This window comes from Diabrotica virgifera, chromosome 1 (genome assembly GCF_917563875.1).
Source record: "Diabrotica virgifera virgifera chromosome 1, PGI_DIABVI_V3a".
NCBI classification, from domain to species: Eukaryota; Metazoa; Arthropoda; class Insecta; order Coleoptera; family Chrysomelidae; genus Diabrotica; species Diabrotica virgifera.
The window spans coordinates 288595060-288618567 of record NC_065443.1 but is presented as its reverse complement, the minus strand read 5'-3'; the positions used below and the strand labels follow the sequence as shown (position 1 = coordinate 288618567).

The following is a 23508-nucleotide window of genomic DNA, read 5'->3' as shown; positions in this document are numbered from 1 at the left end:
ACAATATACCATTTTAAGGATAACAGACTTTTCTTCCCATTAAATGTAACATTGCATATACCCAAAGTTGAGTAGAAAAAAGTTACAGAATAATGTTTGCGAAGTAACAAGGAAAATGGCCCAAAATCGCTGTGAGTGGCGAAATTTGAAAAATCATATTTTAGAAACTGTAAATCATAGAGAGTTCTACCAAACGTCATTTTAAAGAGAAAGGACGGCAGACTTTTTTCTGTGAAGCAATGCCTATACCTATATCCCCGTGAAAAAAGTTATGGGGCAAAAAACAAAATTGTTATCTTTCGTGTTTTATTATTGCTTTTCTTTTGAATATATTTTTGTAAAAAAAATATTTTTGACTTTAAAATGTGATATTTTGATAATATGTTTAACCTGAAACAACTTTCCTGTAGACGTATTTGTACCAAACCTGCATAGAACTCACCCTAATTCGCCCTGTGCCTAGGGACTAATTCACCCATTTCTCAAAAACGCACCCCTTTAAATTGTAGCACTTCGCGGTTTTTTCTTATCTAGAGGTTCATTGACTATATGAAAAAATAAAACCCCGTTAACGTTGTAGTTCCTTTCTAAAATACATAATCAATAGCCTAAGTAAATAATTACTGTAGTCGTACAATATACTATACATTATAGGTAATTATTAGACCTTGATTTCGCGTACCAATAAAAGTTGATTAATAGCAATCTGAAAATTTTTAATAGTTTAACGATGTCTATTCGGACAAACTTTGATGTACCTACGGGAACACTTTAACAGGGGAAGTTTTAATTGTGGTACAGGTTACAGGTTTCGAACGTCAGACTACGAAAACGTCCCATCGATGGTGAAAGTTCCCAACTTCCTATGTCAACTTTTGGGTATTTTGTTTTGTTACCCGAAATTAAAGAAAATAATGTGTTTACAAGCTCCTATGTCGTTATTTCATATTATGGCCATCTATAAGCCAATTAATGAAATAAGGACATTGGAGCTTGTAAACAGTTAAAATACATATTTCTCTTTAATTAGGGTAACAAAACAAAATAACCAAAAATTGACATAGGAGGTTGGGAACTTTAACCATCGTCATGTATTTTGTCGGACAGAGCTTCCAATTGATTTGTTACCCTTTCATTAAACTCTCCTGTAAAAATCAGTCTGCTATTTACCACCAAAATAAATCCTGTCATTTGACGTGTTCTACGTGCCGGACTTATTAAAATGCCCAACATATTTGTCGAAAAAATATGTTTTCATATATTATATAAAATTTGCTATTGAATAATCTTAAAAATAACCTGCTAGTTTTCACAATCATTAACTTGTCACAATGACACGTTCCACAATTAAAACTTCCCCTGTTCCAGTATTCCCATACATCAAAATTTGTCCGACTAGACACCGTTAAGCTATTAACAAATTTTCAACTGGCTATTAATCAATTTTTTTAGTACGCGGGATCCAGGCCTAATATTAAAATAATTAATTATTTGCCACAAATATAACATTAAAATAAGAACTGGTACAAGAATATTAAACATACTTGAAACTGTCTTGAAAGTTGTGTTCGACATACTTTAGTAGCTAGAAACGTTTCCTAAAGGAGATTATTGTGGAGCTGTGGCTTCAAAGGATCTTACAAACTTGTTCGTTTATTCCACTGTTTCACTTCGATTTCACATTCACACAAACAGTAGTGACGAACACCCAATAACACGTTCATTGTTCAATATAAACTAATCTAGAAATAATAGACCGATCCTATTTTTACCCCTCTCTCTCTTATTAATAACAAAAGTAAAATTGAAAGTTTAGATCATGTATCTTTGATCCAAAAATACGGGAAAGTTTGTTTAGTTTCGCACATATCTATCTCTCAGGTATGCGGGTGAGGAGACCGACCTGAGTAGCAATTGTTGATGATTCAAATTTGTGTTGTTAGTGCTAGATATTAATAGAAGAAGAATTTTACGAGATATGTTTATATAGGACCTAACATAACGAAACAAATGTTTAGTCAGAGAGTAGGTGAGAGATTGTTTCAAAATTTTATTGATATCGATCCAACAATAGCATTTAATGCTCAGTCTAGTATAGTATACTCTAGTACAGGGTTTCTTAAACTATTTGTACGATGACGTCCTGGGGACTTTGCCATTTTTTATGACACCCCTCTACTCAATCCCCAAAACTACTCAACAGTAAATGGGACAACAAGAATACAGAAACTACCTATGGTCTGTTTTTAAACCAAGAGGAGTAATTCAAGTTTACCGCTCCGTAATGCTTGTTTGTAATTGGTCCAATCTCAGACAAGTTTACACCAGTGTTATGAAATGAAAGCGTTTCATATTGGTGAACAGGGCCCCCGTAAGGGTTAGGTACTGACGGCTGTGTGCAAAAAAGATTTTGGCGCCCCTTAGCGCATTTTCGATAATGTTTTTTATGTATTTTTTTGACGGTCGGTAGGTAGGTGCTTAAAATAAAGCAAAAAAGTGAACTTTCAAAGTCATATTTATAGTCCATTCACCCACGGTCAAATATTGCAAAACTTCCAAATTTTAAAGAACCGCTTGGATTGACATGAAATTTGGCATACTATAGCTACTTAACATGTCAAAGAAAAAAGTGGTATTGTGCCAATATGTGATTTGCTCTGTATGTGAGTTTCATTCCTTCTCGAGGATGAAAAAACATACGTTCAAAAAAATCCGAAATTGGATGAAATAAATAATTTTAAGCAACTTGTGTTCTATCGAGTTTTTTCACTAAGCCAATACTTTTCGAGTTATTTGCGGGTAAATATGTTCATTTTTCAATACAAAGACAGGTTTTTAGACGGTTTGTCACAAATAACTCAAAAAGTAAGTATTTATTTTATCGAAAAAAATATCCTTAGCAAAAATATAGCTTATAAAAAAGTGCAAAAAAATGGTTTATATGAAGTCTGTAGTGTAGACCTAGAGTTGTAGCTAATGAAAAGTAGGTTCTTATTCATCAAATTCCAAATCGAATATTTCAACGTGAAATAACCAAAAAAATCAAACACTTATCGGGAAAAACTCATTATAACTTTTTTAAAGTGTTTAAAAGGATTCTGGTTTTTTTTTTAGTTTCTAACATCAAAAGTAAATAAGTTACGCCCAAAATAATGTTAAACCCTTTTTTTTGCAAAAAAAATCGTGAAAATCACCCCCTAATTAGCATCCCAAATAAAATTGATCTATATCTCTTCACCACAAGCTACTTTACTTATGTATTGTTTATATTGATCTAAAGTTTCATTGGTTCAAAGTGCTTATTTTTGAAACGGCTGTAGTTAAAAGAGCTTGAACAAGTCACTAATCACGAGTGTACTTATACTAATTTTGAACAGCCATATCTTAACAAATTTCTGTCTTAAAGCAAAAATTTAAATTATTCAGGAAAGCAAAACCTACATTTTGTTGCTGCTTGAGATTTTGAATATCACATATAATGTTTAAGTTATTTTGAAAACAAGGAATTTTTTTTCAAGATTTACTTTAAATTATAAATTAAAAAAATTACTTTAATAATCAAATCTTTTCAAAAATGAGCACTTTGAACCGATTAAACTTGCAGATTATACAAAAAATACATATTATATAAAGTAAATGGTAAAGCGTTAACGATTAATTTTATTTGGGATGCTAATTAGAGGGTCGTTTTTACGATTTTGTTTTTACCAAAAAAATAAGAGAACAACTTTATTTTGACCGTAACTTACTTACTTTTGATGCTAGAAACTAAAAAAAAAAACAAATAAAGCTTTTTTTAAACACTTTAAAAAACTTTTAATGAATTTTACCCGAAAAGTGCTTCAGTTTTTGGTTATTTCACGTTGAAATATTTGATTTAGAATTTGACGAATAAGAACCTACTTTTTATTAGCTGCAAATCTGCTTAGACTGGGTTTACAGACTTCATAAATATACACCATTTTTTTCACTTTTTGTAAGCTATATTTTTGCTAAGATCATTTTTTTTTGATAAAATACATACTTTTTGAGTTATTTGCGAAAAACGGAGTTTTTTGTTAAGAAATGAACATACATATTCACTCCCAAATAACTCGAACAGTATTGACTTAGTGAAAAAAATCTGTGGAACCAAAGTTGCTTATAATTATTAAATTTATCCAATTCCGGACTTATTTTGCACATATGTTTTTTCACCGCCGAGAAGGAATAAAATTCACCACTAGGGCAAAACCTCTGCGCACATTATCACTTTTTTCTTTGGCATATTAGGTATGTGTATGCTAAATTTCACGTCAAAACAAGCGGTTCTTTAACCTTCCACTGACCAACCTTTTTTTGTTACAAGGATGATGACCAAGGGGGGGGGGGAATGACTTCAGATCAAAAATGTCAAAAATGACAATTAACAAAAAATGAAGTTTTTTTAAATTTTTTTATGGCATGGACTTTATGTCATTCAATTCAGCCAGTCACAACATGAGTATTAGTGTCATGTGTAGTGTGTATGTTGAGTAAGTGTCTTGTTACTGTGCGTCGACGTCATTAGCGTAAAACTACTTGAAATTACACATAATAGACGGTATTTTACTAAACATCAACTTCAGAATATATTTTTTATTCGTAAAATATAGTGAATTTTTTTTATTTCAAAATATGAGGATATCTAGAATGATATTAAAGTCAAATAAAAAAATAATGAGTTAAAAATTAAAAATGCTTTTGAATTTATGGAAGAAAAACATACGCTGGGGTCACAATTTCCCCCGCTTGGCCATCCGAAGGTTAAAATTCACAACAAAAACTGTGAGTAAATGGACTACTATTTTGTACACTAAACTATCAAAATGAAACAAACAGAATAAAATCATAATAAAATAAATTAAAATGCCTGACTTCTTAACCTGTTCTCTCACATAGAAATCAGCAGTAACTGGATGATATACATACTAATAAAATTTTGTGCGTATTTATACTTTCTTCTTCTTGGTGCCGTGTACGTATTCAGACGTTGGCCGTCATCATGTTTACAAGTTTCTGAAACCTTTATGGGCTGCTGCGCGAAATAGTTTTTCTACTGCGGTTCCACACCATTGTCTAATATTACGCAACCATGAAAGTTTATTTCGACCAGTCCATCTCTTTTCCTCCACTTTTACTTGTAATAAAAGCCACGTAGATAGTATTTAGGTCCTCTAATTATATTGAAAAACACTGTATGACTTGTACACACTTGTAAGTAAATCAAACCGGCAAACAGGTGTATGTTCTCAAAAAAATTGATAGTGTGTAAAATAAATTTATTACACACTATCAATTTTTTTACACACTATCAATTTTTTTGAGAACATACACCTGTTTGCCGGTTTGACCTCTAATTACATGGCCGAAGTATTCTGTTTTTCTCCTCTTGTTCTCCTATTTATACCTAATCGTATTTAATTTCTCAACTTTTGTTTTTTAGTTAACTTTTGTTTTTGTTTGTTTGCTTTTTTTCAAATTTTTTTTACAATTTTGGACCCTGGGTTTTGGCGCCCCTAAAGGTAGGCGCCCGTGTGCATTGCACACTTTGCACATATGATAGCGGGGGCCCTGTTGGTGAAACCAAAAATTTTGTGGTAACTGTGTAGGTTTCCGTCTATGATTCATCTAAATATTCAACTGTTTGGATGCTGTTTTAACACGATCGCCACAACCCATCATTTTTACACAAATTAGAGAAGATACAAAAATCAGAATCTACAAGACCATAGTCGAAAGCATCGCAACTCATAAACCTGAGGCCTTGCAAATCTTCTTCTTTATTTAGGTGCCGTGTCTGTATTCAGATGTTGGCCGTCATCATGTTTACAATTTCGTGAAACCTTTCTCTATTTTCTGTTGCGCGAAATAATTCTTCTACTCTGGAGCCACAAATTTGTCTAACATTACCCAGCCTTGAAAGTTTGTTTCGACCAATCCATCTCTTTCCCTCCACTTTTCCTTGTATTATAAGGCGAAGCAGATGGTATTTAGGTCCTCGAATTCGAATTATATGGCCAAAGTATTATGTTTTTCTTCTCTTTATGACGCTTATGAGCAGACGTTCTGAATTCATCATTTGAAGAACATCTTCATTGGAAGTGTGCGAAACCCACGATATCTATAGGATTCGTCGATAGCACCTTAATTCGAATGCTTCTAATTTTTTAATAATTAGAAACATTCGAATGACAGAATGTTTAAAAGAGAAGCTACTCTTCATGGAGATGGAGTTTTGGAGACATTGTTGTAAACTAACACTTTACAAAAAATAAAATGAGTGGAAAGGAATGGGTATTGAAACAAGAGATACATAAATCAAATTTCAGTATTGTTCTTACTAATCCTCTTTTTCTTTATCTTCTAATTGAGTTGATTATGTAAAATAATGACCCATTATTTAATTTTTTTAACTATTTTTTGCCATAGATGTATTGCTGTATAAACAAATTATTACTGGTTTTATTCATTTTTATAGGTAAAAAAACCAGGTCTAAAAATTATTATTTTTATTAGTCAAATGTTTATACTAATTTTAACATAAGTTTATTTTCAGTGGAAAAACCATAATTTTATTATTAATTTTATTGTCAAAGTTACTATTTTTCTAAGAAACGATGACATTGCACATTTTGAGCAATATAATAATTATTAGTTAGTTAACTGTACATTAAAAAAAGGTTTTTCTTGAAATAACACCGAAATTAGCCAAAAGAAAAACGCTTTATTACTAGAACCAGTCAGCATTATTTTCTAATAGGTATATTATTCCTAGATTTTTTACGTACCTATCACTACATATTTATGGAGCAGAGAATTGGGTATTGAACGACAAACAAGAAAAGAGATTGCAAGCCGCCGAAATGAGCTATTTAAGAAAAGTCGTGGGAGCTAGGAGAACCGATAAAAGACGTAGCGAAGATATTAGAAGAGAATTAAAAGTAAAATCATTAAAGGAAAGAATCAATGAAAAGAAATTAAAATGGACTGGGTACTTATTTAGAATGGACGACAGCAGACAGGTTAAAATGACATGGGAAGCGAGGCCGATAGGGAAAAACAGGAGAGGCCGACCCGACCAAGGGAAACGTGGAATACAAATGTGATGGAAATATTGCAGAATAGAGGAAAATCGTGGCAGGAAGCCAAAGAATTAGCTAGAGACCGAAAAAAGTGGCGTAAGTTCGCAGAGAATAACGAGCAAAGAAGACACCTCGACACCTTACGGTGTAAGAGGATCATCGATTATGTATGTATGTATTTCTAGATTTCTAAGGTCATATTTTATGGCCTTCGTATTTCTCCCTGGATCTGGATCGCATTCTCCCTCAATCATTATGCTACTTGTAAAAATGAAATCAGAGTCTTTATGAGCGACATTAATGATAAGGTTGAAAATGAAAGATGTTGAAGTCATATGGTCATTTGGACTGGGTGACAAGTGACTAACACTTACTTAAAATTACCACCGAGACGCTTGGATACGAGAAATAAACTCAAAACTGTCAAAATAATATTGCCAAGAATCAAATTGATTTTTATAAAAGATTTGGAAATGCAATAAATTCAGTTTGGATATATTGTCCTCGTGCAGAGCTAAAATCGGAGCACACTCCAATCCACTGGTGGGCCAACTTTGTCTCAAACTACAAACAATCAAAAGAACTGAAAGAGAATAATATGATTTAAGAATAATAAGGGATACACAAAAGGACAAAATATGCAACAATTTATGGAGCAAAAGTCACTAATACAGAAAACACAATGGATGTAAAAATATTGCATTTATAAACGATATGAATCGGTAAATCAATGACCACTCTGTGAGAACAAGAAGAATGAAAAGAAACTGAGTGAGTGATGAAATTCTGGATATGATGGAAAGTAGAAGGGAGGTGAAAGATAAGAATATAGTAGGATATTATAAAGTTGACAAAGAGGTAAATAAGGAGTACTATAGCTATAGACAAGCAAAAAATACACGCGGAGATAAACAGTATAATTAAAATATTAAAGCAATCTATTTATGACTCGTCTAAACTTCATAAAAAAAGTCGAAAAAGATTGTAGGGTTCAAAAGCTGCACTTAGAGAAGATGGAAAACTGATTCCACTATTTGATATATCAATGTGAGAGTAAGATAGGGAGATGCACTAACCATGCTGTTCAACCTAGTACTTGAGGCAGTCATCAGACAAGCTAATGTAACCGGCCATATAAATACCAAATCAGTAAATTACTGCATATGCAAATACTGCAGCACTAGTAAACTAGTACGATCAAGCCAGTGGCGTAACAAACTCCGTCGGGGCCCCCCGCAGGATTGGAAATGGGGCCCCCTTAAAAAGTTACTAAATACGACTTGTGTTCAAACCGGTCAAACTTACAGATCATAAAAACAATACATATACAAAGTAAATTTTATTTGAGGTGCTAAACAAGGGGAGATTTTCACGATTTTTTTTACCAAAAAACTTTATTTTGAGCGTAACTCGCTTAGTTTTGATCCTAGAAACGTTTATAAAAAATAAAGCTTAAACATTAAAAAAAATTAATGAGTTTTCCCCGAAAAGTGCTTCATTTTTTGGTTATTTTGACGAAAAAGAACAATTTTTTATAAGACCTTTTTTATAAGCTACATTTTTGTTAAATATATTTTTTTAATAATATTTCATTCGAGAAAAATTTTTGAGTTTTTTTGTTGAAAAATAAACAATTTCACTCGCAATAACTCGAAAAATATTGAACAAAAGTTGTAGTCCACAGTACATCGTTTTTTTTTGGAAAATGATTAGAAAAGTCTTAAAAATGTTCTTAACTGCTTCGTTTGAGCAAGTCTACCACTTTCTGAAAAAATTTAGAGTGCAGGTTGGGCGCGTTTCCGCGTCCCGCGTCACTAACATATTTACGTTGTCGGACTAACGAAACTCGGCTGTAAATTTGTCGAACAAGAGATCGACAATCTTTATTGATTAAATATAAGTATTTTAAACTGAAAATTAAGAGTTTTGTAATAACAAAACTACCGCGCTAAATTTTATTTCACGTTAAGAATAGAACATTGCGAAGATAGCCCCATGCATTTCTTATGAACGATAGAAGCGCGCCGATGCCACTCCGTACTGATTAAAATGAATCGTATATCGGCAGTCGAGTAGCCACCCGTGCCCGAGAGGTTTGTCAACACTGATCTCTATAAGCGTAATGTTCTATTCTTAACGTGAAAATATTTACCGCCGCGTTTCGTTAGTGCGACAACGTAAATACGTTAATGACGCGGAAACGCGTCCAACTTGCACTCTGAAATTTTTCAGAAAGTGGTAGTCTAAAAAGGACGATGTACTGTGGATATTGCTTATAATTAGTCAATTTAACCATTTCCGTACCTACTTATTTTAAACGTAAGTTTTTTACCTCCCAAGTGGAGTGTAAGTAGAATCAAAATCCAAATTTTCAAGCAAATTCGTCGTGACACTGATAATTACACTCCAAAACGGTCATTTACTGGGCTATCGGTGTATATATGTACTGTTTATGACAACTTACATTTTTCATCTTTATTGGTATAGAATAAAATAGAACAAAAATTAATAAATTATTACACTATTGCATAGTATTATTGATGAGAGGAACAACTTTCTTCTTGCACTACTACCAGCGAATATATCGACAATTTTATTAATAAATATCTATCTGATGAACAACTTTATTTTCAATACTACATTGCTTAAAAAAACGATGCGTATGTATGCGTAAAAAATTATAAAAATGACAAATTTTTACATATCTTAGACGACAAGATGGGGCCCCCGCAAGCTTCAAGACTTAAACATGTAATCCATCTCCTGTATAATAGATTAATAGAGAAGTTCCTGTAGAATAGATGGACAACTTACAGAACCTATAGACATGCGCAATGGAATAAGGCAGGGGACTCATTGAGCCCAATTCTCTTCAATTTAATCATGAATGACATCGCCAACAGCATCAACAAAACAAGAGGATACAGAGTGGGAAACAAAGAAGTAAACATAGTATGTTATGCAGATGACGAAATATTGATAGACCATGCTGCGGGGGCCTCTGTTACGCTTCTGTAAACTACTACCGATGTAACAGTGTAACTACACAACGTAAAATAATATAACAACAACAGATGTTTACCTAATATCAGACCACAAGATGGGGCCCATGATCGATTGGGGCCCCTGACCGATTGGGGCCCCCCAGAGGCGGGGGCCTCTGTTACGCCCCTGGATCAAGCAACGACTAATGGAGGTGTTCAAAGAAATGGATCCTCAGGCACGAAGAATAGGGTTTAAAATAATCGATACTCTAAAGCCACTCAAGAGTGCATATCAATGTAAACCTATGCAGGGTGGGCCAAAGATAACAGTCCACCTTGATATTTGCCAGTATTTATTAGATTTTCAGGAAATGACGAAGCAGGTCGATTTTTGATCTGAGGGGGACACATTCTTACGGCACATGCATCTATCATTTTTGTGAACTCCCTCCCTTCCACTTTCTCCACCTCTTATTTTTTAAATAGGGAATAGGGTCGTGTGCTAGCTCATTTGAAAGGATATTCAATTCTCTAGTCAGTAATATAAACACTAACATAATTATTGATAAATAAATCAATCATAAATTAATTGACACAAAAAGAAAAATGTATTTAAAATTTATTTGATTCAAAATACATTCTACTGCTGTCACAAAACAGAAAAAAATGTTTTTTGATAAGTAACCATTGCTTTTCGCTTAATTTGAATGTTCAAGCTGCCATCCATCTGCCTCTTGGTAGGTTAAATATTGAATTTAAGCAATAAACACTGTTTATTTATCAAATAAACATTTTTATGTTTTCTGTCAGTAGTAGAATGTATTTTGAGTTAAATAAATTACATACATTCTTCGTTTTGTGTCAATTAATTTAATTCAAAATCATTTTTCTTGGACACCCTGTATATATAAATATGTCAATGTTATAATTACTGAAGAGATAATTGAATAAGCTTTCAAATGAGCTAGCACACGACCCCTATTCCCTATTTAAAAATAAGGGGTGAGGGGAGTGAAAGGGAGGAGGTTGAGAAATGACAGATGTATGTACCTTAAAAATGTGTCCCCCTTAGATTAAAAATCGACCTGTTTCTTCATTTCCTTAAAATCTAATAAATACTGTCAACTATCGAGGTGGACTGTTTTCTTTGGCCCACTCTGTATAACGAAATTTTGAAAAAGCTCCATCAAACAATAAAACGGAAACATCCAAGGAAACTCTCATATGGTGTAATTCTTGTGCATGACAATGCTCGACCACATGTTGCCAAAATAGTGAAAGTAACTCTAAATCGAAAAAAAATGGAGTATATTAGAGCATCCACCTTTTAGCCCTGATTTATCTACTTGCGATTTTTACACGTTTGGGATGTCGAAAAAGACATTAAAAGGTAAATCAAAAATGAATAACCATTTTCAATTTCGTTGCAAAACGAAAATACAGCCGAACCATATTCCAGTCCAATCAGAGAGTGCTGCAAGCACCTCTACCGGTTTCGAAACTTATTAGTCTCTCATCAGGAGGCACATATGCTGCTCTCCCTGATCCAACCAAAACAAACCCCAGCGTGCAGTCCCGAATTGCAACGAACGAAATGGCATAGATGCCCTAGCGGCAACTGCTAGCAAAAGACTAAGTTTTCACTCTAATGGCATATAACATATCCCACCAGAATGAAAACAATGGGAACCTTCTCTGGTTACACCTCCGAGGCTTCTACAATTTGCAAGCCATACGGATGCTGAGACTAAGGAAGATGAGGGAATTCTACAATTTACAATTCACGTCACATCTGCTCAGCGCGGTAAAGTTCCAACGAGACTGGTTCCCTTCATACTCCACACAGAGTAAATGTAAATCAAAAATGAATAACCATTTTCAATTTCGTTGCAAAACGAAAATACAGCCGAACCATATTCCAGTCCAATCAGATTCCAGTCCAGTCCATTTCGTTTTGCAACGAAATTGAAAATGGTTATTCATTTTTGATTTACATTTACTCTGTGTGGAGTATGAAGGGAACCAGTCTCGTTGGAACTTTACCGCGCTGAGCAGATGTGACGTGAATTGTAAATTGTAGAATTCCCTCATCTTCCTTAGTCTCAGCATCCGTATGGCTTGCAAATTGTAGAAGCCTCGGAGGTGTAACCAGAGAAGGTTCCCATTGTTTTCATTCTGGTGGGATATGTTATATGCCATTAGAGTGAAAACTTAGTCTTTTGCTAGCAGTTGCCGCTAGGGCATCTATGCCATTTCGTTCGTTGCAATTCGGGACTGCACGCTGGGGTTTGTTTTGGTTGGATCAGGGAGAGCAGCATATGTGCCTCCTGATGAGAGACTAATAAGTTTCGAAACCGGTAGAGGTGCTTGCAGCACTCTCTGATTGGACTGGAATATGGTTCGGCTGTATTTTCGTTTTGCAACGAAATTGAAAATGGTTATTCATTTTTGATTTACATTTACTCTGTGTGGAGTATGAAGGGAACCAGTCTCGTTGGAACTTTACCGCGCTGAGCAGATGTGACGTGAATTGTAAATTGTAGAATTCCCTCATCTTCCTTAGTCTCAGCATCCGTATGGCTTGCAAATTGTAGAAGCCTCGGAGGTGTAACCAGAGAAGGTTCCCATTGTTTTCATTCTGGTGGGATATGTTATATGCCATTAGAGTGAAAACTTAGTCTTTTACATTAAAAGGTAATCGTTTTCAGTCACTTTTTAGTCCTGGAACAAAAATGTGTTTCAATTGAACAAGTCTCGTACTTTGGAACTGTTCTGTTTTGGAACAATTCACTTTTATGCGTGTACAAGCAAAGTTGGTATGTAATAAAGTACTCGAGATTTTAAGGATGTAATTTCCAATTTAATTATCGGTTCTAACGCTTTTGTCATATAAAAAACCGACAAAGATTACATTTATGGGATTTTCGTCAGGTTGAATAATTTGATCAGTAGATATGACTTATTGCATTTTCCTATATGCAAAATTCGAAGAAGCCGTACCTACTCTATGAACGCATTCATTTATTATTAATAATTTATGTATGGAAATGAGATAAGATTATCAACGTAAAGGTTTTGTAAGAATACTTGATTCTCGTTCTTGCTAATATAATCTATTTTCGCAGTATTTAAGATTAAGTGAACAGTTTCAACAAGTTCCATAAAATTATCATTTTAAAAAATTGAGTTCGAATGTAGGTTCAGTCGGAAAAATGAAATATTACCCATGAACGATGACATCAATCACTTATTTTGTATTTGCTGTCTTTTTCGATCACAATCGATTTGTTATTTATAGAAAAAGACAGCAAATATAAAATAAGCGATTGATATGATCGTTCATGGATAATCTTTCATTTTTCCGACTGTACATATAGTACTTATACTACTAATTGCCTATTCAATTCTAGACGAGGGCATTTAGCACAAAATAAATAAATTCTTAAATACAGCATTTAGAGACTTGCAGTTTTTGCATTATGTTCAGGATGACGTCAGGAAAAAAGTCTACTATTGAAAAATGGGTGGAAATGCATAATTGTACTGTAGAGTGCATAAAATGCACAAAAAATTGCATAAATATAAAAATAAAGTCAAAATCAGTATACTAAGGAACAAAATTTATTATTTGGGGGGTTTTTGGGGTCACTGAATACGATTACGCAATCAGAACTGACCCACGGATAACCTGGTGCCCAAGGTCAGTGCAAGAGACGTCATCTTCTGGAGTTTCGATGGTTTTCGGCATTAAATCGATGCAAACGGATTACTCACGGATTTTAGGGGTCACTAAGTACTAATAAGCCATCAGAATTGACCTTTGGAGTACTTGGTGCCCAGGGTCGCTACTAAGGCACGTCATCTTCTGGAGTTTCGAGGGAATTCGGCACAAAATTGAGGAAACTGGACTATTCGGGGAATTTTTGAGGTGATTAAACACGAATATGCCATCAGAACAGACCTCTGGATCACCTGGTGCCCAAGGTCACTGCAAAGGGCGTCATCTTCTGGACTTTCGAGGGCTTTCGGTATTAAATTTGTGCAAACGGATTACTCGGGTGTTTTTGAGGTCGTCAAACACGAATATGCCATCAAAATAGACCACCGGATTACCTGGTGCCCAAGGTCACTGCAAGGGACTTCATCTTCTGGAGTTTCGAGTGCTTTCGGTATTAAATTGATGCAAACGAATTACTTACGGGTTTTTGGGGTAGCTTAACACGAATATACCATCAGAATTGAATTCATTTCGGAGTAACTGGTGCCCAGGATCGCTACTAAGACACGTAATCCTCTGGAGTTTGGAGTGTTTTCGGCATTAAATTGATGTAAACGGATTACTCACGGGTTTTTGGGGTCGGTAAACACGATTATGATATCAGAACTGAACTCCGGAGTACCAGGTGCCCAGGGTCGCTACTAGGGCACGTTATCTTCTGGGGTTTCGAGGGTTTTCGGCATATAATTGATGCAAATGGATTACTGGAGGGTCTGTGAGTTTGCTAAACACGAATATGCCATCATAACTGACCCCCTGTGCACCTGTGCACCTGGAGCCTAAGGTCACTGCAAGGGACGTCCTCTTCTGGAGTTTTGAGGGATTTTGGCATTAAATTGATAAACATGGATTATTAGGGGGTTTTTGAGGTGTTAGACACGAATATACCATCAGAACGGACAACCGGATAACATGGTATTTGGAATTAAATTCGGGATTAAATAAAGGGACGTCATCTTCTGAAGTTTTAAGGAATTTCGGCATTAAATTGGCGTATTCGCGTTCATTAATCCTAAAAACCCATGAGTAATCCGTTTGCATCAATTTAGTACCGAAGACTCTCAAAGCTCCAAAAGATGACGACCCTAGCAATAACCTTAGGCACCAGGTACTCCGGGATTCGGTTCTGATGGCATATTCGTATTTAGCGACCTCAAGAACCCCTCAGTAAGGCATTTGAATCAATTTAATGCCGAAATTTCTCGAAACTAATGCCGAAACTCCAGAAGATGACGTCCCTTGCAGTGACCCTGGGCACCAAATGCTCCGTGGGTCTGTTCTAATGAATTCGTGTTTACCGACCTCAAAAACCCCCCGAGTAATCCATTTGCATCCATTTTATTTCTAAACCCTCGAAACTCCAGGAGATGACGTGCCCTAGTAGCGATCCTGGTCACCAGATACTCCGGAGTTCAATTATGATTTCATATTTAAAAATCCACGAGGAAAATAAACTTCCTGTAGCTGGCTGTATACCATAAATCACAAAAAAAAAAAAAATTTTTTTTTTTTTTTTTTTTTGATTTCATATTTGTGTTTAGCAACTAAAAAAACACGTAAGTGTTTTTGCATCAATTTAATACCGAAACTCCAGAAGATGACGTCCTTTGTAGTGACTTCGGGCACCAGGTGATCGAGAGGTCTGTTCTGATGGCATATTCATGTTTACCGACTCAAAAACCCCCGAGTAATCCATTTTTATCAATTTAATGCTGAAATCTCTCAAACTCCAGAAGAGGATGCCCCTTGCAGTGGGCTTGGGTTCCAGGTGCACAGGGAGGTGTTGATGGCATATTCGTGTTTAGCCAACTCAAAAACCCGTAAGTAGTTCGTTTGCATCAATTTGATACCGAAATACCTCGAAACTCCAGAAGATGACGTCCCTTACAGTGGCCTTGGGCACTAGGTGATCCTAAGGTCTGTTCTGATGACATCCTCGTGTTTAACCACCTCAAAAACCCCCCGAGTAGTCCAGATACATTAATTTAGTGCCGAAATCCCTCGAAACTCCAGAAGATGACGTGCCTTAGTAGCGACGCTGGGCACCAGGTACTCCGGAGGTCAAGTCTGATATCATATTCGTATTTAGCGACCCCTAAAGCCTCTGAGTAATCCGTTTGCATCGATTTAATGCCGAAAGCCACCGAAATTCCAGAATATAACGTCTTTTGCCGTGACCTTGGGCACCAGGTGATCCGGGGATAAGTTCTGATGGCGTAATCGTATTCAGTGACCCCAAAACCCCCCTAAATAATAAATTTTGTTCCTTAGTATACTGATTTTGACTTTATTTTTATATTTATGCAATTTTTGATGCATTTCATGCACTTGACAGTGCAATTATGCATTTCCACCCATTTTTGAATAGTAGACTTTTTCCCTGACGTCATCCTGAACATAATGCAAAAAACTGTAAGTCTCTATAGGTGCTGTATTTAAAAACTTATTTATTCGGGTGTTTTTAGTGCTAAATGCCCTGGTCTATTCCTACTCTTTCCTCCAACCGGTGAATTCTGCATAGCATAGCTATTAGCTATTACTCCACAGCGTAATAACCAACAGAGAAAACCGGATGGATCCTATAACTGGCTATAACAACGACTTGACTTGACAAACAAAATAAGGCCATGCAAAGGAAGAATATTCTACCGAACAGATGCACTGAGAGTGTATTGGACATCCTTGACAACTATAAGCTAGACATAATGGTAGGGGAGCCCAAGCGGGGATTTTTGCAGTTACTCGAGCGCGTCAGATTATTACATGGGGAGAATGCTTGGGGCTCTTAATGCAGGGGAGTTCGTTAAGGGGGGGCCGAAAAAAAAATATCCTTAGAAAAACTCGAAATCGTCAGATTAAGATAAGGTAAGTTAAGTACATTTCAAAAATCTGACGATTTGAGTAAGGAAACGGGTGAGTCCCAAAGTTTCACAAGAAAAAAGCAAATATTTCGCGAAATGAATGACAGATCGAAAAACTAAAAAATACGTGCTCAATATTTTTCAAAAATCTATCGAATGATACCTTACACGACTTAAAATTTTAAATACGAATCCCGCGATATTTCGCGAAATGAACATCAGATCGAAAAACTGAAAAATACACTTATTCAATATTTTCGAAATATCTACCGAATGGCACCAAACACGACCCCCCACGGTGGTGAGGTGGGGGGTTACTTTAGAATCTTAAGTGGGAGCCCCCATTTTTATTGCAGATTTGGATTCCTTACGTAAAAATAAGTAACTTTTATTCGAGATTTTTTTTTGGATAGATAGCGCTATAATCTACAAAATGATTGTTGGAAATGGAAAATAAAATTAAAAATGGAAAGTCCCCACTAAAATGGAAAACTTTATTTAACTTTTTTTGGTTTTAGGACCTACTCTTCACAACCCAATAGGTCCCCATAACGCTCGAGTGACTGCACATTTAGCATACTTTGTTCCCCTACCATAACAACTACTATACAGGAGATGATGTGGAAATGAAAAGGTATAATAAAAAACAGACTTACACTCTATTATGGCTCTCATGTTCAACATATGTTTAGGATAGGATTCATTATTGGAACCAGACAAAAACAAGCTCTAATAGACTTCAAAGCCATCAACCACTTCTTTTCTTCAAATACCATGTCCTTTCAGCACGTTGGATACCATCATAGCTACATAGCTATCTTAATTTTATTCACTGCCACCCTAAATAGCATGCTTGTATCAACACAATACCAATCTCGCAAGTTCTTCAACCATGAGGTTCTTCTTCGTCCTGGACTGCGTTTACCCGCTATTTTTCCTTGCATAATATTTTGTAGTAACCTATATGTATTTGGGACCTCTCATTACATGTCCGAAATGCTCCAGCTTTCTCTGCTTGATGCTTTTTATAATCTCAGTAGTCTTGCTGAGACGTTTTAGTATTGTGGCGTTTCAAATCTTCTCCACCCACGAAACTTTTAAAATTCTTCTATAGCACCACATTTCGAAAGCCTCAAAGCGATTTAGATCGATTTTATTCACAGTCCAGGACTCGACACCATAAAGTAAGACCGAGAACACGTAGCAGCGAAGTAGGCGGATCCTCAATGCCAATTTTAGGTCTCTGTTACATAACACCTTGGACATCCTTCTAAAAGCGGCTCTGACCTGCTCTACCCTAGATCTAATTTCGCCGTGACTTTCTGCGTTACAATTTAATTGCTGTCCAAGGTAAACGATTTTATCAACTTGCTCTTGCTTTTGTTTGGTATTATTTACACATATAGATGGTTTGATATGCTGTTGTTTACTTATTATGAGTATTTTGGTTTTCCGTATGTTCACATCCAGACCTGCCTCCCTACAACTCTCAACGACACTATCAAGTAGTGTTTGCAGATCTTTTTGACTAGAAGCCAGGAGTACTGTATCGTCCGCATATCACAAATTATTGATGACTTCACCGTTCACAATTATTCCTTATTGTTTTTCAGAAAGTGCATTTCTGAAAATTCTTTCGGAGTAAACGTTGAAAAGCAGGGGTAACAAGAGGCATCCCTGCCGTACTCCTCTTTTAAATTAAGAGCCTGTCATTCCACACCATCTATTAAAATCACTGAACAACCACCCCATCAACCACTGAATATACAAAATAAGAATAAGGGAAAAATGCTTTAATTACCGCGTAATCAGCGCTCATGCTACAACTGAAGAGAAAATAGAACAAGAAAACGAAGAATTTTATGAAAAGCTTGTACAGGGACTTGGAAAATACCCAAAAATGACAATGAAAATCGTCATCGTTTACATGACTGACAAAATAGAGAGTTTATGTAACGTTCCACCTTAAGATCGTATAGCCTAAATCAAGGGAGTAATGATAATGGAATAAGAATCTCTTTAATCATGCCAATCGCACCTTTATCATCAGTGACTTCACAGCTCGTTATAAACCAAAGTCTTCTTCAGGACAATCCTTTATTCAGCCCTGTCTCTGGCAACCCTTCTCCAAGCTCTAATTCCAGTAGATTTTAAATTGTCCTCTAAGTTGTCTTGATACCTAAGTCTCGGTCTTCCTGTTCTTACAAATAATCGAAACCAAATTTTTATCATCCGAAGTATTCTCCTTCAATGTATGTTTACGAAGGATGTTTATGAACAATACTCGAATGTTTGTCAAAATTTGGTTAAGATTAGTCCTGTCGCCAGGGGGGTACAACGGCCTCCTTAATTCAGATGGACTTACCCAAGTTTTTTTTATATATTTTGACCCGTAGAATACGAATTTTTTGGGTAACAGTTGATCCGGATGTCGATAAGATTGTTATAGACAAAGAACTTGAGGAATTACATAATAGCGATTTCTCGCAAAACAAAACATATTTTTGTATTTTTTGGGTTATTTTAAGCAAAAAATGTTCCTACAAGTTTTTTCGTAGAATGCATAGTTTTCGAGTTAACCGCGGTTGAACTTTCAAAAAATCGAAAAATGGCAATTTTTGAACCCGAATAACTTTTGATTAAAAAATAAAGTAGCAATTCTGCTTACCGCATTTGAAAGTATAAGGCAAATTATATCGGTTTTGATTATTTGCATTGCTAAAAATTAATTTTTTTACTGCTGAACAAAGCTATAAACACATAGTGTTTCCCGTGCCTAATACATGCGTTTTAACGCATGCTACGTAGACATTGCCTCGCTTGCACTTGTAGCTACTCTACCTACTCGTTAGATTTTAAATGAGAAATCATTGAAAACATCACTCACGCACTAGGTGTTTATAGCTTTGTTTACCAATAAAATAATAAATTTTTAGCAATGCAAATAATCAAAACCCATATAATTTGACTTAAACTTTCAAATGCGGTAAGCAGAATTGCTACTTTATTTTTTAATCAAAAGTTATTCGGGTTCAAAAATTGCAATTTTTCGATTTTTTGAAAGTTCAACCGCGATTATCTCGAAAACTATGCATTCTACGAAAAAACTAGTCAGAGCATTTTTTGCCTACAATGACCCAAAAAATACAAAAAGATGTTTTGTTTTGCGAGAAATCACTGTTATGTAATTCCTCAAGTTCTTTGTCTATAACAATCTTATCGACATCCGGATCAACTGTTACCCAAAAAATTCGTATTCTACGGGTCAAAATAAATAAAAAAACTTGGGTAACTCCATCTGAATTAAGGAGGCCGTTGTACCCCCCTGGCGACAGGACTAGATTCCTTATAATTATGTTTTATTGAATATTGTATTTTCAAGGTCATACAGTACATTTAGATATTAACTATTTCTTAAAAGATTGATTTTATAGATTATTTAGCGATGATTTGTTATTTTTTCAATTTTATAGGCCATTAGCATTATATATACACCTATAATTATTGTTATTCATATTTTTGGAATACTTATTTCTTGTATAATAAAATAAAAAATTAAATAAATTATATTTATGGTTACTTATTATACTAAAGTAAAATTCACAAGAAATGTGCGTTGGTTGTTTCTAACAACGTAAATCAAATGACAGACAACTCTGACAGTGTTGGGCGATTTATTTAACCTTGCTATGTCAGATCCGCCATGACAAATAATAAAAAAAAGTACAAGAGTTCACCGAATAGATGAAAGTCAGTGGATTGAATATTATAACAGTTCATACGAAGACAGTGAAAGCAGAAAGCACAAGAGCAGAATATAAAACAAGAGAAGCAGAAACACCATTAGATAAACTTCTGACGGACATCTGCACCATAAACGAAATATGTATTAATAATACATTTTCCCTCACGAAGACCAACGCAAATGCACTTTTGAAAACACTAGAGGACCAAGAACTATAATACACCCTGTGGAACAGAGAATTTCACCCCTCTCAAATCTTGGATGTAAGAGAACAGAAATAGTAAGCAATCATAAATTGTTATTGGGAAAATTCCAAATGATGACTCATAATTATATAGTGAGGTTCAAAATTATGGAATAAATTAATTTTTTCGAGAATAGGCCACTTTGAAGAAAAGTCCGTGACAGATCGATTTTTATTTTCAAATTATGATTTTATGACATATATGTCATAATAGTGACGTCATCCATCTAGACGTGATGACGTAATCGATGATTTTTTAAATGGTAATAGGTGTCGTGTGGTAGCTCATTTGAAAGGTTATTTAATTCTCTATTCAGTAATATAAACATTTACATCACTATTTGTACAGGGTGGCCAAAAAATAATTTTTGAATTAAATTAATTGACGCAACAAGAAGAATGTATGTAATTTATTTAACTCAAAATACATTTTACTGCTGTCAGATGATATTAGAAAAATGTTTATTTCATAAATAAACATTGCTTTTTGCTTAACTTAAATGTCAAACAGCCACACACCACGCACCTTCCTCTTGGCAGTGTAAACACTTAATTTAAGCGAAAAACAATGTTTATTTATGAAATAAACATTTGTTTCTATTTTATAACAGCAGTAAAATGTATTTTGAGATAAATAAATTAAATACATTCTTCTTTTTGGGTCAATTAATTGAATTCAAAAGTAATTATTTTGGACACCCTGTATAAATAATGATGTTAATATATTTTTCACTGAATAGGGAATTGAATAACTTTCAAATGAGCTACTACACGACCCCCACTCCCATTAAAAAAATCATATATTACGTCATCACGCACAAATGGATGACGTCACTATTATAGCATATATGGAAAAATGCTAATTTCAAAATAAAAATCGACCTGTCTCGGGATTTTTTTTAAAGTGGCCTATTTTCGAAAAAATGAATTTATTCCATAATGTTGAACCTCTCTGTATATGAAAATAAAACACCAGCATATACCACAAAGATAAAACGTCAAAAACTTTAAGGATGACTCCACAAGATACCTATTAAAAAAATAACAGAAAGAAGCAAAAGCATATATTATCACACAAAAAGTGATGGAGTCGAAGAAAGTTGGGCAAAAATTAAGTCTAGTTCTGTAATTGGAAGTTCTGTACGACAAAATACATGGGACGTTTTCGTAATCAGAACGTTCCAAATTTTTAAACTGTTCCACAATTAAAACTTCCCTGTTCCCGTACATCAAAGTTTGTCCGACTAGACACCGTTAAGCTATTAACAAATTTTTAGCTTGTTATTCAACTTTTTTTTGTACGCGGGATCCAGGTCTATACGAAGTATCGGACGGCTACGCAAAAGATGGAGTGACAATCTTCCCTTGAGGTACCAATCCGCCAATGAAGTAGACTTTCTTGTAAATAGAAATCAGAAGAAGAAGATTAAATGACCATAGAGGCCAATTTTTTACTTCCAGATCAGTGGCACAGAAAGGGCTGGTTAGGGTTACCTACTAAATGACACATCACATAGTTGTGACCGCGCTATATATATAATATCGGTTCACAACGTTCTTCGACGTCTTCCGATTTCCAATCTGCATCTTATTCTGTCATTCCATAGATCGTCCTCGAGTTCTCTGTCCCTGATTTCTCTATCAACTCCTTCTCTCCAACTTCTTCAAGGCCTTCCTGGTCTGCGCCTTCCTCTTGGTTGCCATTCGATGATCTGTCTTGGTATTCTATGTATTCTCCGGCATTCTCCTTACGTGTCCGTACTAGCTGAGTTGTTTCGTCCTGATGTCGTCAACAATAGTATGTGTAACCCTTATGATTTCTCGGACTCTCTCGTTTGTTATTCTGTCGCCTCTAGATATTCCCGTCAAACGACGCCAGAAGTACATTTCTGTTGCTCTAAGCATTTTCTCTGTTCTGTCTTTTAGGGGCCAAACTTCGCATCCATATGTTGTGATGCTTTTTATTAGATTGTTATATATTCTTCTTTTATTTTCCTTAGAAATGTTTTTATCCCACAGTACGCTGTTCAGTAAGGATACGCCTTTTCTTCCCTGTATATTTCGTTCCTTAATAGCTGCATCTAATTTTCCGTCTTGAGTGGAGGCTATGTTGGTCTCCTCCGATACTCATGTATTCAGTTTTCTCCATATTCACTTCTAAACCCCACTCTGTAAACTCTTCTAAAAGTTTTCGCATCATGTAACTAAGATCTTCAGAGTCCTGTGCGATGATCACCTGGTCATCCGCAAACACAGCGTGTACAAAGTTCAGTCCGTTAGTGGTATGCCCATATTCGTAGATTTTTTCTTCCATTTGTTGAGTGCTGCTATGACCGCGATACACCAAACAATCAAATATTGTTCAAGATGGTTTAGATCCATTATTTACACATAGGAGGATTATAACTACTTATTCGTAAATCTGAAGTAAAAACTTAAATTTAAACAATTTAAATATTGTGCAAACTTACCTGATATACCTATATACCAATTCTCCTAACTCTACAACAGGTTCACACAAACTAAAAAAAGAATTGTATACTTTAGCGTCTCGCCGAATTTAGGTGAACTTAGAGATATAAGTACCAATCAACAATGAATCGTAGATCTAGGGATCGATAAATATGTCAATCATGTTTCTCAACTAGATAAGGCACTCAAAAAAGTGCGAAAATATTTTTATGAATTACCTCCTTCCGAATTCTTCGATTACTCTTGTTATTGAAAACAAATATTGCGTAAAGGATAAAGAAGTAAAAAAAACGACCAAGATAAGTATTTACTGGACTTTTT

At 35.0% G+C, this 23508-nt stretch overlaps 1 protein-coding gene across 1 annotated transcript in view; it reads right to left on the bottom strand.

Moving 5' to 3' along the window:
• The window catches only part of LOC114333335 (tiggy-winkle hedgehog protein), a 351824-nt gene extending 328535 nt beyond the window's left edge, over positions 1 to 23289 (bottom strand). Inside the window, exon 1 of the mRNA XM_028283194.2 lies at positions 23187 to 23289. The gene's annotated coding sequence lies outside the window, so the exon portion shown is untranslated. The remainder of the gene's footprint in view (positions 1 to 23186) is intronic.
• Between the last annotated feature and the right edge of the window lie 219 nt (positions 23290 to 23508).